The 14001-nt window shown below is 35.5% G+C and overlaps 1 protein-coding gene and 1 long non-coding RNA gene across 2 annotated transcripts in view; one reads left to right on the top strand and one right to left on the bottom strand.

Annotated features, from left to right (window-relative positions):
• Window positions 1–14001, bottom strand: part of LOC118262131 (glutamate receptor 1) — a 119620-nt gene that overhangs the window by 53768 nt on the left and 51851 nt on the right. The gene's annotated exons all lie outside the window — the stretch shown is intronic.
• Window positions 11355–12374, top strand: LOC118271075 (uncharacterized). Its single transcript, XR_004783268.2, has 2 exons — window positions 11355–11906; window positions 11977–12374. It is a non-coding gene; the product is annotated as an uncharacterized LOC118271075 (long non-coding RNA).

Raw genomic sequence — 14001 nt, 5'->3', positions numbered from 1 at the left:
ATAAGTGGGTGCGAGTTTACAAAACCTATTCCGTGTCTTGTTTGAGAAGCATTTTTAAAAGTAAAACGAAAGTTAAGTGAAAAAGTAAAATGTTGTTGAATTTTAATTAGAAGGTAACAAGGAAACTTCTGACGCTAATTCTTTTTAAGTGCCAATTATTGATAGCGGCTTTTTATTTAGATGTGGTTTCATTCCTAGCATAAATGAAAAGTCACGTTTTGTTAACAAATTAACAGTAGGAAACTCTTCATCATCGGAAGTAAAGTATTGAGATTTTTATTTCAAAAAACCAATAGCAGTTTTTGAGTTTGTATTTGTTGGTGGTCTCAATATCTACATCGATGTTCTAGAGTTCTTAATACATGTTTGCCATATTGTCTTAACGCGCGGTAAATGCTTGACGAAGTAATAAATAAAATTGGAATTATATTTTTTCTATATTTTGTGGTGTGATACCACCACGTTTAAAACTGTAAGACTCTTACTGACTAAAACCACCCTATTCCTATATTCCTACTCCTGCTTTTCGAGCCGGAGCACCGATAAACCCGTTAGGTAGTCTGCACCTCCGGATCACACATCAGACCTACTCAGCCCATCTGTTCGGGGCTAATGTCAAAATTAAGCAGTACTTAATAATAAAAAAATTGGATTCGATAAACCCATCTTGAAATCACATAGAATATCTACGTCATTACGCTCACACATAGTATAAGTAACTCATGGTTTATTTGAACAGAAGAATTCCAAACATTTTTTACCGATGCAAGAACAAAGGAAATAATCGAATGTGTGATGTAAATATGGCACTTGCCAAGGGTCATGTTCAAGACAGTAGTAAATTTAATTCTGACACACGAGGAAATGTTATCCGCCATTGTTACTTGTTACAAAGCGGTCACGTAAAGAATAGTTTTGAAAAGGTTCTTAGAACAGCATTGGTATTTGATATAACTGAATATAAACGCCTTCAAAAACTTTAGCTTTGCGAAATAAGCCTGAAATTCAGTGGCTAGTTGTTTCGACTTTTATTTCACTACGCAAAAGGTTCTGACGAAGGAAATATGACGGCTTAGTTTTTATTGTAACGTAAATAGGCGCGGGTCAAAGGAAACTTTCTTTTACGTTTGCCCGACAGATGTCCTTAATGTTTGGGCCCTGTTTGTTTATAACCTTTGGAAAATTAGTCATAGTAATGATTCCTTTTTCTTACTTTCTTGTTCAAATGATTGTATTATTTTATGTACCTCGTTTAGAGAAAAAAATATCACGATAAGTAATTTTGGTAATCCACATTTCGACACCAGCAATTTATACTGCGCTAACTCAAAAAGCGTACTTTACAGTAGAGGCGTTTAAAGGAAAAAACGTGATAACTTTTACATTAATTAAGATACTTTTTTGAAATTTGGTATGCTTAATATTTCATTTATTCATTGTAATATCTCATATTTATAGTTCCTTAATTATTTCTATTTTTTGATTTAGCGCAAGTTAGCCGTATATAAAGGTAATTTATCAAAAAAATTACATCTTATACACGTCTAACTTATGTTAGCGTAGTGTAGTACGGGACGTCGTAGTGCATGATCAATCATCTGATGCATATTTCAATATTTTATAAAGAACATGTACTTACTTACAAAAAGAATAGTCAACGTACCATTAATAAACTAATTAATACGTTAACACATAAGTATTTACTATGTAAAAGTCGCTAAGTCGTTCATTTTACAAACGAACAAGTATACACACGAACGCACTAAACTACGCTAACTATGAGTTAGCGCAGTGTTGCAAGGATTTTGACCAAAGTGATCCCCGCGCACACTCCGCTAATAATAGTTGGCGTAATATAAATCGAGTGATTTCAAAAAGTACCTTTACTTAGCGTTTTATAAGATTTGTAACTTTCTTATTTTTGCATATTTCTTCTCAATTTTTTTATGACGTATGTAAATACACATTTTAAGCAACTTGGCATAAAAAAAGATTTTTCCAAATTTTGAGTTAGCGTAGTATAAATTGCTGGTGTCGATTTATATAATATTCGTAAAAGGGGAATAGTGAAATCAAACAGCCTTGTAATAACTCACTAAAATACTAATAACTACTAAAGGTGAATATAATCGTCACCAATTGTTTATAAGATAAAAAAACCGTAATCGATTGTACATTGACATTACCATAATAAACATAAAAATTATATCTACTTCATTACTTTACTTGTTCAGTTTTAATTTTAAACCTAATTAAAGAAGCACGAAAATATATTCTTCTATATTCCAGCAAACTGAACTTTCCGTAATGAATTCACAAACATTTTTGATATCCATAATTTCAATGCAGTTAATGGAGAGTTATTCAGATGATTTTATAGCGGCCTTATATAATAATTAAGGTTGGGGAATGGAGGCGTTTTATTGCTAAAAGGATTAAATTAATCAGCCCCCGAAGACGGCGACAAAATATTAAACACACCTTCTAAAACGAGAACTTCCAAATTCATTTCTTTGTATTGTCATAAATAAATATCTTCCCGTGACCTGGCAATAAGTTTGGGGGAAAACAATGGACAAACTTTTGATTGATAAGTCTATAAATCTAAGCCAGGGATTGTCTTGGAGGGAAAGAATAATATTTACCGTATCCTAAATACTAAGCGGGATAACCATTTTTCATAAAGTAAAAGTGCCTTTATAAGTATAGTGTAAAAGAATTTGCTGTATAACTACCGAGTATACTGTTTTAAAACCTAAATTTAAGATAATATCAACATTTTATGAAAATGTTTTATCATATTCTCTATACACGGAAAAATGCGCGATTACACGAATAATTTCAAAATAAGAATACTTCGAACAAGAGCTAATCTGTAATAACAATCCAGTCATCATATTAAGTAGTTCAGGTATCTTTGAAGTCGTTTTATAAAAATAATAATTAAAATCCAATATTCAATTCCAATTAATTGAGAACAGCGACCGACTATTATCTTATTAAGGATATTGCATTCATCCGGATTAATTATCTCAGCGCAATAGGATTTAAAGAATTTCATTTATTTTACTTTAATTGATGATACAGAAGGCATTAGCCAAGCCGTGGTGTGCAAATAAACGTATGAACAATCATTTATTTTCTCGGAAGACCTTTATTAGCTTTCTACATTTATTTGTGTAGAATATTATGAAAAATTACTCTAAACCGCAGAAGCAAAAAAATGTCCTTTACTTTCATTCAATTAGAACGCTATTCATATTAAATCAGATAGCAATGATGATAATTAATTGTATGAATCGATTCTGTCTGTAATCCTCTGGGAACTATGAATGTGATTGTATGATAAGCTAATTATGTTATTAATTACGATAATTATCAATGTCGAAATCGTCATACAACACCCGCCAGGGTACGAAGAAAGGGTTTCTCCTAAGAGGTTCGTTTCGTTAATATTGATTAATTAGCTTAAAACCATCTTCATCCCTCTAGTAAGAACTGAATAGGAATTAAATTAAGGAACACAAGTTACTCGTAAAACCATCGAAATATTATGGACACTATAGCTAGAAATTATTATGTTGTCTATAACAATACTTAATATGAATATTATACATGGCTTTTATTTTAATGTCCGTCTTGTAGATTGTTTTAAAACATTAGACACGTATTTTTTTTTCTTACGGATATACTTTCGAAGATGTATTGATTTGAAATGACGTCACTTTTAAGTACGTTTTATACCTAGAAATGACGTATTTGGTCCCATTCCGGAATTTTGATTAATTTTATCTAAGTATTGATATCTTATATAACAAAAAGCATTTTTTATATAGAGACATTTTCTCTAGACTAGGAATAATTATTAATCTAAACTAACACATTATTTACAACTTAAAAATACCAAAAAAAATAAGGAATAAAAACTAACTTAAAACTAAAATAAAGGCAATAGGCGTGGTTAGGTGTGGTTAGGCGTCGAAGTACTCGTCCGCATCGCTGTCATTGGGGAACGTTCCCAGAAGACTGGCCGCATTGCCACGTTGTATGGCAATGCTTATCTTTTGACCGAAGAAATAGCCAGCCTTCTGGTCACGCGTAGAGTCGAATAGCTTATGTGCAATTTCTTTATATAGAGAATGTGCACCAGGACCCCATGGCCCAAGTGTTTCGACCCCAAACGGCTCAAAACAATAATTGCCAACTAAGTTAGAATATTTGCGCCGCTTGAGGTCCTCTGCCGCGGAAGCAGCCGCACCAGCGCATGCAGCAGTACTTAGAAGGTGAGATGGCGCAAGGGTGTCTACACACGTAGCGTCCCACACCAAAGGCCTACCCATCTTCCAAGGCAGCAACGACATACCATCTGGTCTCTTGCCATCATCACGTACCAAACCATTAGGTTCTAATACGGCTGGTACGCCGGCTGAGGCGAGAGCACGACGAATAATGTCGTTGATGCTGGCATGACGACTTATGCGGCCTGCACTTCTACGACATGAAAGACCATGGTGTCCCGAGCCATCGACTCTTTCTCCACAGTGGCAACAATGCGGAGAGACACAGGGAGCACCCAACCGTAAGCACACAGCTAGCCGGAACGTAATGTCATCCAACATAGTTCCTATGTAGGGTGACGGGAGCGCCTGAAGCCACAAACCTGATTCCCACTCTCCCACAGCCAATAAGCGAGCTCGCTCTGCAGCATTAGAAGAAGAGTTGATTAATGACTCACGAATAATACTGCACAGCGGCACGTCCCATTGTCTCTGAGAAGAAGGGTGAACAGGTAAATCAGTAAGTGGACAGGCCATTTTCCAAGCTTCCACTGCATCAGTCAAACACGGCACCTCAAAACTAGCCAGTGATGGAGAAAGAATTTTCCTGACTAATTCAGAGGTACTGTGGACCGATGAGAGAAATGCTGGTAAGCTAATACTTGAAATTTTGCGGACGCCGAGCCCACCCATGCGAATGGGAAGGGTAGCTTGTTGCCAAGCACGGTCATCCAAAGCCACATTAAGTATGGATGATAATGTGTGTCTGATAATTTTGTCTACATTTTCCAAAATATGTGAATTTTTCCATATATGAGATGCGCGGAGAATATAAGTAAATTTTGGTCCAAAACAACAATACCGAATCAGAGTGAAAGCCGAATGTGAGTTGATTTTGTGTAGTCTATCCGAAATATTATTGAAATTTTCTATTTTGTCTTCGATGAATGAAGGAAAACATTCATCGAATATTGGGGAACCTAGGAGGTGAAGTGAATTTTTATCCTTAATTTTGATATTGGGAGCTATTTCCTGAAATTTTGATAAAATCGTTTGTCGGTCAGTAGAGTTAGGTATGTAAATTTCACATTTAGATAAATTTAGGTCAAGGCCAATGGAATTTAGTCTTTCTTTTAATATGGAAAAATCTTTTAAAACAGTGTTGACGTCACCTCCTAGAGTTCCGTCATCTAAATACCATACGTTAAATTTGGAATTTAGTTCCCGAATAATAGGATTTATGGCTAAACTAAAAATGGCAGGTCCAAGAGGGTCTCCTTGTTGACAACCGACGGCCGATTCTATTAAATTGTCCTTATATAGTAATTTCGAAGGGTTTCGGTAACATTGCCAAAGAAAACTGTAAATTTTAGGGGTTTCTTTTTGTATTTCTGTCAACAAGGCGTCCCTGCTTACTGAATTAAAAGCGTTTTTTATGTCAACCTTTAAAATGACCTCACTTTGATTGCTATTTATAAAAGTAGAAAGGGCATGTACCGCAGCCTCGCAGCCCCCTTTGGAACCAAAGCCTAATTGTGAGGGCTGGAATTTGCTGGCCAACGACTCATTGTAAAATGCACAGCAAATTTTGGCTGCGATACGCCTATAGGTGCAACCTACGGCAATGGGACGAATACCGCCATCCCTCTTCCGCAGGGCACATAAATTAGCCCCGTACAAGACGTCGATGACGGATTCGTTCACATTGCCGGAGAGCATTAAATTAATTAGGGCCGTCAACTCCCTCAAAAGGGACTCACCAGCTTCCCCGGCGCTTGAACACGTTAGGTCCTTTAGATGTTGAGGAGACAAGCCGTCGAGGCCGCCGGCAGAACCATTTCGAAAGGAGTCGATGGCCCCACGAACCTGTTGGGCAGTAATGGCGAGGGTATGGAGTTGAGGGTTTGGTGGGTCAGGAAAAGTGAGGTCATCTGCCGGGGAAGGGTGCTTACTCTGCAAGGCTGTAACAGTCTCTGCAGAGTACGCAGCGACCACGTCACTGCTAAATAGAACCCTAGCAGCCCCACGAATATCACCATCTGCTAATTTGGACTCTACATGATGCAGCAAACCTTTGTGAGAGAAGTGTACAGGTAATTTGGGGTCGAAAGGTTGTGTTTTCAAAAAACAATTATCTTTAATTTGGGTTGTTAAAGTTTTTTTACTAGCCAAATCTTTCTGCACATGTAGAATCCTAAATGGGAAAGTTAATAATTGCTCCCAAGCACTCGGAGAGTTCTCTCGGGCTACAAGAGCAATACAACGTGCCAAACTTGAAGCCACGGATGCTCTCGCACCTCGAGGAACTCTCTTTAAAATTGGGATTGAGTTTTTGAATTTGGATAGAGTTTGCCAAAGTTGAATATTTTGAACAGGGGAGTTGGGGAAGGAGCTGAGGCTGACACTGGGGAAGGATCCACATTTTTGTGTTTATGTACCTTGCCCAGATGTATCCTCAGACCCCGTTCACCCTTAAAAAACGTGCTTGAGAGCAAAGAGGGCATCTTACCAGAGTCCCATCCAGGAATGCGGCAGGTTGACTGGCGCTCTGACCGGCGTAGCTGCTGCTTCCAACATCATAAGGCATATAGCCTGGACTATAAAAGTATACTTAAAGTAAAAAAGATATAAAAATGCTTAAAAAGATAAAAACACTATTTACACTACACGACATTGACAAAATCCGTCAAAATATTTAGCACTAAAAAAATTAAAATATAATGGCCATCTTGTGGCCAGTACAACAAAATGAAAAAATACGTGTCTAATATATTTATTCATTACCTAACTGACGGACTAAATAGATTTTTAATTTTCGTAGATATCCCATCATCAACCCTATTATAGAAATAGTTAAGAATCTGAGAGTAATAAAGAATAACAGCTAGTACATGTATATATTAATATATGTTCGTAAACTAAAGTCAATAAGTAATGTTTAATTGTTTACCGTTAGATTTAGTATTGGGTTTGAAAAGCCATTATGTCAACCAAATTACTGGTCGATTAAGCTAATGTTTGCTGTCCTGGATATTGAAACTGGATTGGCCTTAGTATAAATTACAAGTTCTAGATATAATTTATAATTTCTTCTACATCTGTTCTATGGTTAGTTTCAAGATAGTGAGACGTAAACAATAATATTATTGTTTGTGAGTTATTCTGTAATTTGATGAATAAACATCTTAAAAATCATTTGTAATATCGTAGTCACTTCGTTATTATTTGTATCTCGTTAAATGGTATAATTTTAGGTATTACAGTTATATCACTAATTATTAATTTTTTTTGTAAAGCTATGTTTTTATAAATTACTCAATTATTACTGGTCCACTTATGTATTGTGAAGGCTCAAAATATTCACTTTCAATATTGTTTTAAACAATAACTTGCGAAAATGCCATCGTATCCATTTTCCCTATAACATTCCATGCGAGTGTGTAAATGTCAGAGGTTCAATGTTTCGGCTTAAACATTATAAATGTTGTTATTTTTAGCAACGAACGAAATTAATATCGATTATAGACTTACCTCAACATTTGTGAGGCCAATCAGTATCGAATATTTAAATTACAGTTATAAGCACAAACACAAACTGTAAATTTAGTTACCCAAATAACATTAAACTAACTAACACGGTTACCCTATAAACTGGGTTTATCAAGATAAAACAAGAAACTGCTGAATGTACACAAAAGAGTGCATTTAGATAAGTGCTCATTAGACGTTGATTAGTGAAGCGAGGCGAGTCGCCGCGAGAGATCTGTCTCGGTGTTTTGTATGGCGATATGATTGAGAATGGCTGGGTCTTACAGTGGATATGTGTCGGATGACGTGGAATTAATCTGCGTCGTGTAAATAAATGTGGGGTGTATGTCAGAGCGACGACGGCGCGGCGAGGCGGGGCGCTCGCCTCCTCTCAGCGGAAGCGCCCGTTCTCAACAGATTGGAGAATATACTTGTGTACGCCGCGTAACGCTTGCCAAATTATTCTTTACCCCTAAAACAGGAACAAAGCGTTCATCATCTTGTGTAATAGACGCCAGTAAATCCACCTAGAAAATTGAAAATTATGTGTCGAGATGTGTTTCAAACAACCACTCACACGGAGAATATAAGACAGGTTTTAACACTTTGGCAAATGATGGAATTTTTTTAACAAAAGTTTGATGACTGGGCGCATATGATAAAACGCGTGATTTACAATGCGTACATTTGCTATTTCTTTTTAAAGAGAGAGAGATGTTAAATTCAAAGCGTTAGCGGCTCGAGGTGTCTGCTTGTTAGCAAACTGTTATAGTGTGCAAGCGGTTACGTTTCTTGAGAACCCGGCATTTTCAACGGACTAAAACGTAGTGGGTTTTCAAAAGTAACTAACTGGCATAGTTACTTTTAAAAGAAATAAGATGACTTTTATAAACTCATAAAGTGTGTAAGTTAACGTTTGCTAAATGATTTAGAATAGAAATGTATACATAAGACTGAGATGAGAGAAACGTAGAAGAGACAAAATGTTAATTAAGTCTTAACATTTTTAGGTTTTAATATCTTGAGTTACCTCACACTTAAAGTTTGTACAGTCTTCCGGGGGACCCCATTAAGAAGCTGAAAGCGGCAAGTCGTGTTTATCTGTATCGGGCACGATCTCTCTTTGCTTAGTAAAGCGACTTAAAGCAGAACGACAGCAGGTACGATGCACTACTAGGGTATTATGGTAAACAACTTTGTCTCCCTTGGGATGTACCAAAGACGACGTCGTGTACATACGAAGTAAGTGGGTCTAGAAACCGGTTTTAGTGAGAGACGCTGATGAATTTACAAACATCAAAAAGCGAGGCCGATATTCTGAAGCTTTCATAATATATCCGTTGAAGGTACAGCGTTAAAATATCGTATATCAAAAGGCAATAGTATTTTTAGTTGAACCAAGTTCCATATTTTGCATTATTCAGTCATAATTGTATTTTGCTTTTCCTGTAAATAGGTGAAAATTAAAATAAACAATAAAAAGGCGTATTGAGTACAAACTACAGAATTTAATTAGAGAATCTACATTTAGTACTTTTTTGTGATCAGACATGGATGTGTTCAAAATCGTAATTCAGTTTCATTTCACAGTGAATAAGGATGCTTAATCAGAAATTCGATTCAATTTCGGAAATAAAGTTGAACCCTGTTTTACTGAACACGGCAGAAGCAATGTATTAACTTTGAAACTTAACTCGTTTTAAATCCTATCAAAACAGTAATAATTACAAAATATACCTAATTATTACATCATCATGATTACGGTCACTGCACTCCGCCAGGCACCATGCTTGTCTTTTTTTGGTCAATTTGATATTAAAATTGATAGCCAAAATGTACTAAAATCATTTTTTATTCGTATATTTTTCTAAGTATGATAATCTTCAAGCTTTTACCTATTGTTGGTATACATAATGTAGCACCAAACCCCGACCCACACAAAATAACACATAAAAGTGTTTACCCACTATAATAGTTTTATTTTTAGGCATAGAGACAGTCACAATTGTGTAATAACAACTTGAACCGAAGGCTTTTGCGTAGTCGCTAAACTACGCAAGCGTCACGTGAAGATGGGGTGGTATCAATACATAAAACTTCTACCGATCTGCGCAGCCGAAATTGGCATAAAAAATTAAAGAATTAACAGATTTTCAACCAAAATTGATATAATAAAATCGTTCATGCCATTACCAAATTATCGGTTTATTATATTTTGTGAAAATGATCAATTGCTACAACCAATGACGTGTGAGTATTAAAAACAATTAAGCTAAGAGGTACGAATAAAATTTTATCGTAAACATTGTCACTCTACAGTTTTACATGCGCTATTAATTCGCAGGGTAATTAATTTAATCAGTCGCCGTCATTGCAGCTAGCGTTTATTTTACGCATTAAGGAGATTATTTTGTGCTATCGGCCGGTAGTGTTATCCCACGTGTCGCCTCCGACTGCTCACTGCCGGCCGCGCGTCGCAATTTTAAACTGAATACACAAATAGCCCAGTTATTTCATTTATATTCATTGTTTATACAGCCAGTGTATAGCAGGCTTAAAACGCTTTAAATTTTAAAAATATACTAGAGTTAATGAAACAAATATTGCTCTACCTTAAGTCTTGAACGGGAATGTAATGTAATTTATTATTTTATCACATTAAATTATCATCGTAAAATATTTTATCGGTACAAAAATGAAACAGCATGAAAAGTGACAGATGTTGCAATTGTGACCGGGAACCGTACTTAACATGTCGAATAAAAGTGTGCCGGTTCGAGAACGATTCATTTCGGAACAGACTTGTGTGGTTATATGTTACCGAGTGTATTCATTGACTTGAGCACGTGTTGCATATGGTAACGTTAAGCTTCAGAGCGTATAATCATAACACGATCCTTGTTGCCGCGCCACACAGCTGAGTCGGGCGACACGCGCGCCTTATTTGTTTTGCCACAAATAATACGACTAACGCCGTGGGCTCTAACCACTATGCCACACGTCATTTACCTACTGTTGTGACTTCAAAACCGCGTTAGTTTTATTTTCTCTGGACATTTCATTCTTATCTGTTTTTCACACTGATTTCTATAGGAAATTTATATATAATAAAAAAATCTTTCGAATAAGATCCATTAATACTAATGGATCTTATTCGAAAGATTTTGGATTGAGATAAAAACTATAATAGGTCATTTGTTCTAACTATAATAGATAATAGGTATATATTCTTATAACCTCGTGACAACAAGCAATTAATAAAATGTTAATGAGCAATTAATAAATTATATTAATTAGTGGTATTATTGTGTATTATTGTTGACTCATACCTATTTTAATACTTTTTTTACAACAGTACATTTCGTTTAATTGTTCTATATAGTTTAAAATAAATTGACATTAGAGTAGGATTTGGTGTTTACAAGTAAAATAGTTATACAATTTTACTTGAAAAATGTCAAAGTAATTATATAAAGAAATAAAATAAGTGTAATAAATATAATCCATTTTGGCAATCTGCCAAATGAACAGTGGGTAATTAAAATTGTAAAATAGGGAAGATGCAAAAATAATATTTATGAAAATTTTGTTATTAAAATGCTAAAAAAGAATAAAAGAAGGGCCACAGCAAGGTTTTCATTTTATTTAATGTTGATTTTTATCATAAATTATGAATAAAAAGTTACATGTAAAGAAACGTATTTCAAAACACCAATCAGTGTTTAGTGACGTCACTCTTGCTATGTCAACTATTGACAACTTTGAGTTGTGAACATTTTAAGCGAAAATTATTTTGCATTTATCGGCTAAAAATGGAAGCTGGGTTTATCAAAGCAGATTCTAGGAATCTACCAAAAGTTAGCGTAGACATGGTTGTAACTTTTTTATGGAAAGTGCGGAGTTTTCGAGTGTAGAAATAATATGGCGATAACCCAATCGGCTATGTTCAAATCAAAAGAGATGGAGAATTATGTATAGTAAAAAGTCGAGTTACGCCGGAGCATGAAATACGTAAAGAAGGTTATCGTGTTACAGCCATTATAAATGAAACGCAAAGCTTGGTTCAGTCCTGCCAATGCGAAGATTGTACGGCTTCTGAAGGTAAACATTTCAGGTTATTTTAAATAGTTAATCTGTAGCATGAATAATTTAGACTAAAATCTATTTCCAGGTGGGTGTAAGCATGCTGCTGCACTATTGCTATGGTTACACAGAAGATCTGAGGAGCCTCCGATAACATCCATAACATGTTATTGGAAAAAGACAAAATTATCTATATGTACTTCTAGAAAATCATTTATAAAAGCGATACAATGCTTTTATAAATGAAGTTATGAATGCTGCAAAGAAATTCTGGATAGATGCTGTGTTTCCAAAATTAAAAGATATTAATTACATGTTTTTTCTGTAACCATTTTGTAGATATATAAAACTTTGTTTTTTAAATACTTTTTTTTATTCAATTTTAATTAAAGGTGATTGCAAATTGACAAGCGCACAACAAATGATTATACTATAGTCTAAATGGGGAATTAGGAAATGATAAACACAGGCATGTGGCTTCAAAAAGCAAACTCACGCAGTCTTCTGATCACTCTTTCAATATGAATTCGCAGGCTTGCAATTTTCTTTGACCTTAGTACATCATCTCTTGAACTTTTCTTAGTGTTGCTAACACTAGGTGGTCTTATCAACTGAAATTGCTTGTGCAAATGTGCTTGAAGCCTCTGTCTGCCATGATACAAGCTCCAGGTGGTAAAATGTCTATACATTTTTAGCTTGGAACCACTTTTTTCTCAGTTTGGGATCAGAAGGCCTAGTTAAAAACAATTTATTAGGAAATTTGGTTGAAGTTGATGGACACAATGGCACGAAACATGAGTCAATACGGCTTTTTTGGTGCTGTTGTTGTAATAACCAGATGTTGATGGGATGTCCATTTTTAGTTTTATCAAAATATATCTTGAAAATAGAGGAAATTTTGAAAAAAGCCAGCGACGGTAACAAACAGTGAACAGTGACAGACATCGACAAACAGGTATGACGTCATCGGAACTATAGGTCCGTTTCCGCGCGAAAATTTAAACTGTCAGTTTCAAAACGCATTTTTTGCAATAAATTAGGGTTTTTTTAATTTTTAATATACTTGTGGTCTATTCTACATGGAATGCTTTACAATGAAAACATAAATAAAAATATTGCATCTTCCCTATTACTGTAATTACTTAATACTTGTACAACTACCAACAAATATACACCCTGTGATTGCTCATTAAACATTATGGACATCTCGAAAATGTTTTGCCTCTTTCCGCACTTCACACAAGTTGAATCAGTTGTGGATAAAATAAAATTGTTTTGATTGGGATTAAATTTATTTATAAAACACAGTTGATAGCAATTTATTCGTTAAAGTGAGAATTCAACATGGATATTTCACTATCAAATAAACGAAGTACAAACAGGTTACTGTGGACATAGCACCCCATCGAAACAGAAAGGGACAAAACATGTATTTTCGACTTGATCCATGTTTTGCTATGGCATAAAAATATAATATTATTTAACTTTAATATACTGTTGCTTTTTTTATGAGACATGCCGGTAATCGAGCAGACGTATTACCTGATGGTAAGCAATCGCCGCCACCCATGGACACTTGAAACACCAGAGGCTTTACAAGTGTGTTACCGGCTTTTTGGGAGTTAGGAATTTAAGGGTTGTTGTTCGGGAATGGGGATGGGGAAGATTGGGAAGGGGGGAATTGGGCCTCCGGTAACCTCACTCACACAACGAAACACAACGCAAGCGTTGTTTCACGTCGGTTTTCTGTGAGGCCGTGGTATCACTCCGTTCGATGTTGCTTTGTCTCATGTCTTGATTTGAGAAGACTGCGGTTTATATATCATATTTTATACGGCAGAAAGCCATCAGGCAGAATGTGTGTGGGCGTACGCTGAATGCATTTGAATGCTTGCTTCGGAATGTCGAGTGAATTCTACGCTACGCTTTTATTAATTTTCCATTGGTTGTGTTCATTCTGACAATATATGTAGGTATTAATTTGGAACAGTTCGAAAAATCTCATGTACTAAGTAAAGCTACGGTGGTGTGAGCTCTACAGAATATCCTGTCTCGAATACGCGACAAAGTCAAACACGATGTCGAGTCATAATACCGCAATTCTTGTTTGTGT

Source organism: Spodoptera frugiperda, chromosome 25 (genome assembly GCF_023101765.2).
Source record: "Spodoptera frugiperda isolate SF20-4 chromosome 25, AGI-APGP_CSIRO_Sfru_2.0, whole genome shotgun sequence".
Lineage (NCBI taxonomy): Eukaryota > Metazoa > Arthropoda > Insecta > Lepidoptera > Noctuidae > Spodoptera > Spodoptera frugiperda.
The sequence above is the reverse complement of the archived record's forward strand: the minus strand, read 5'-3'. Positions and strand labels throughout refer to the sequence as shown.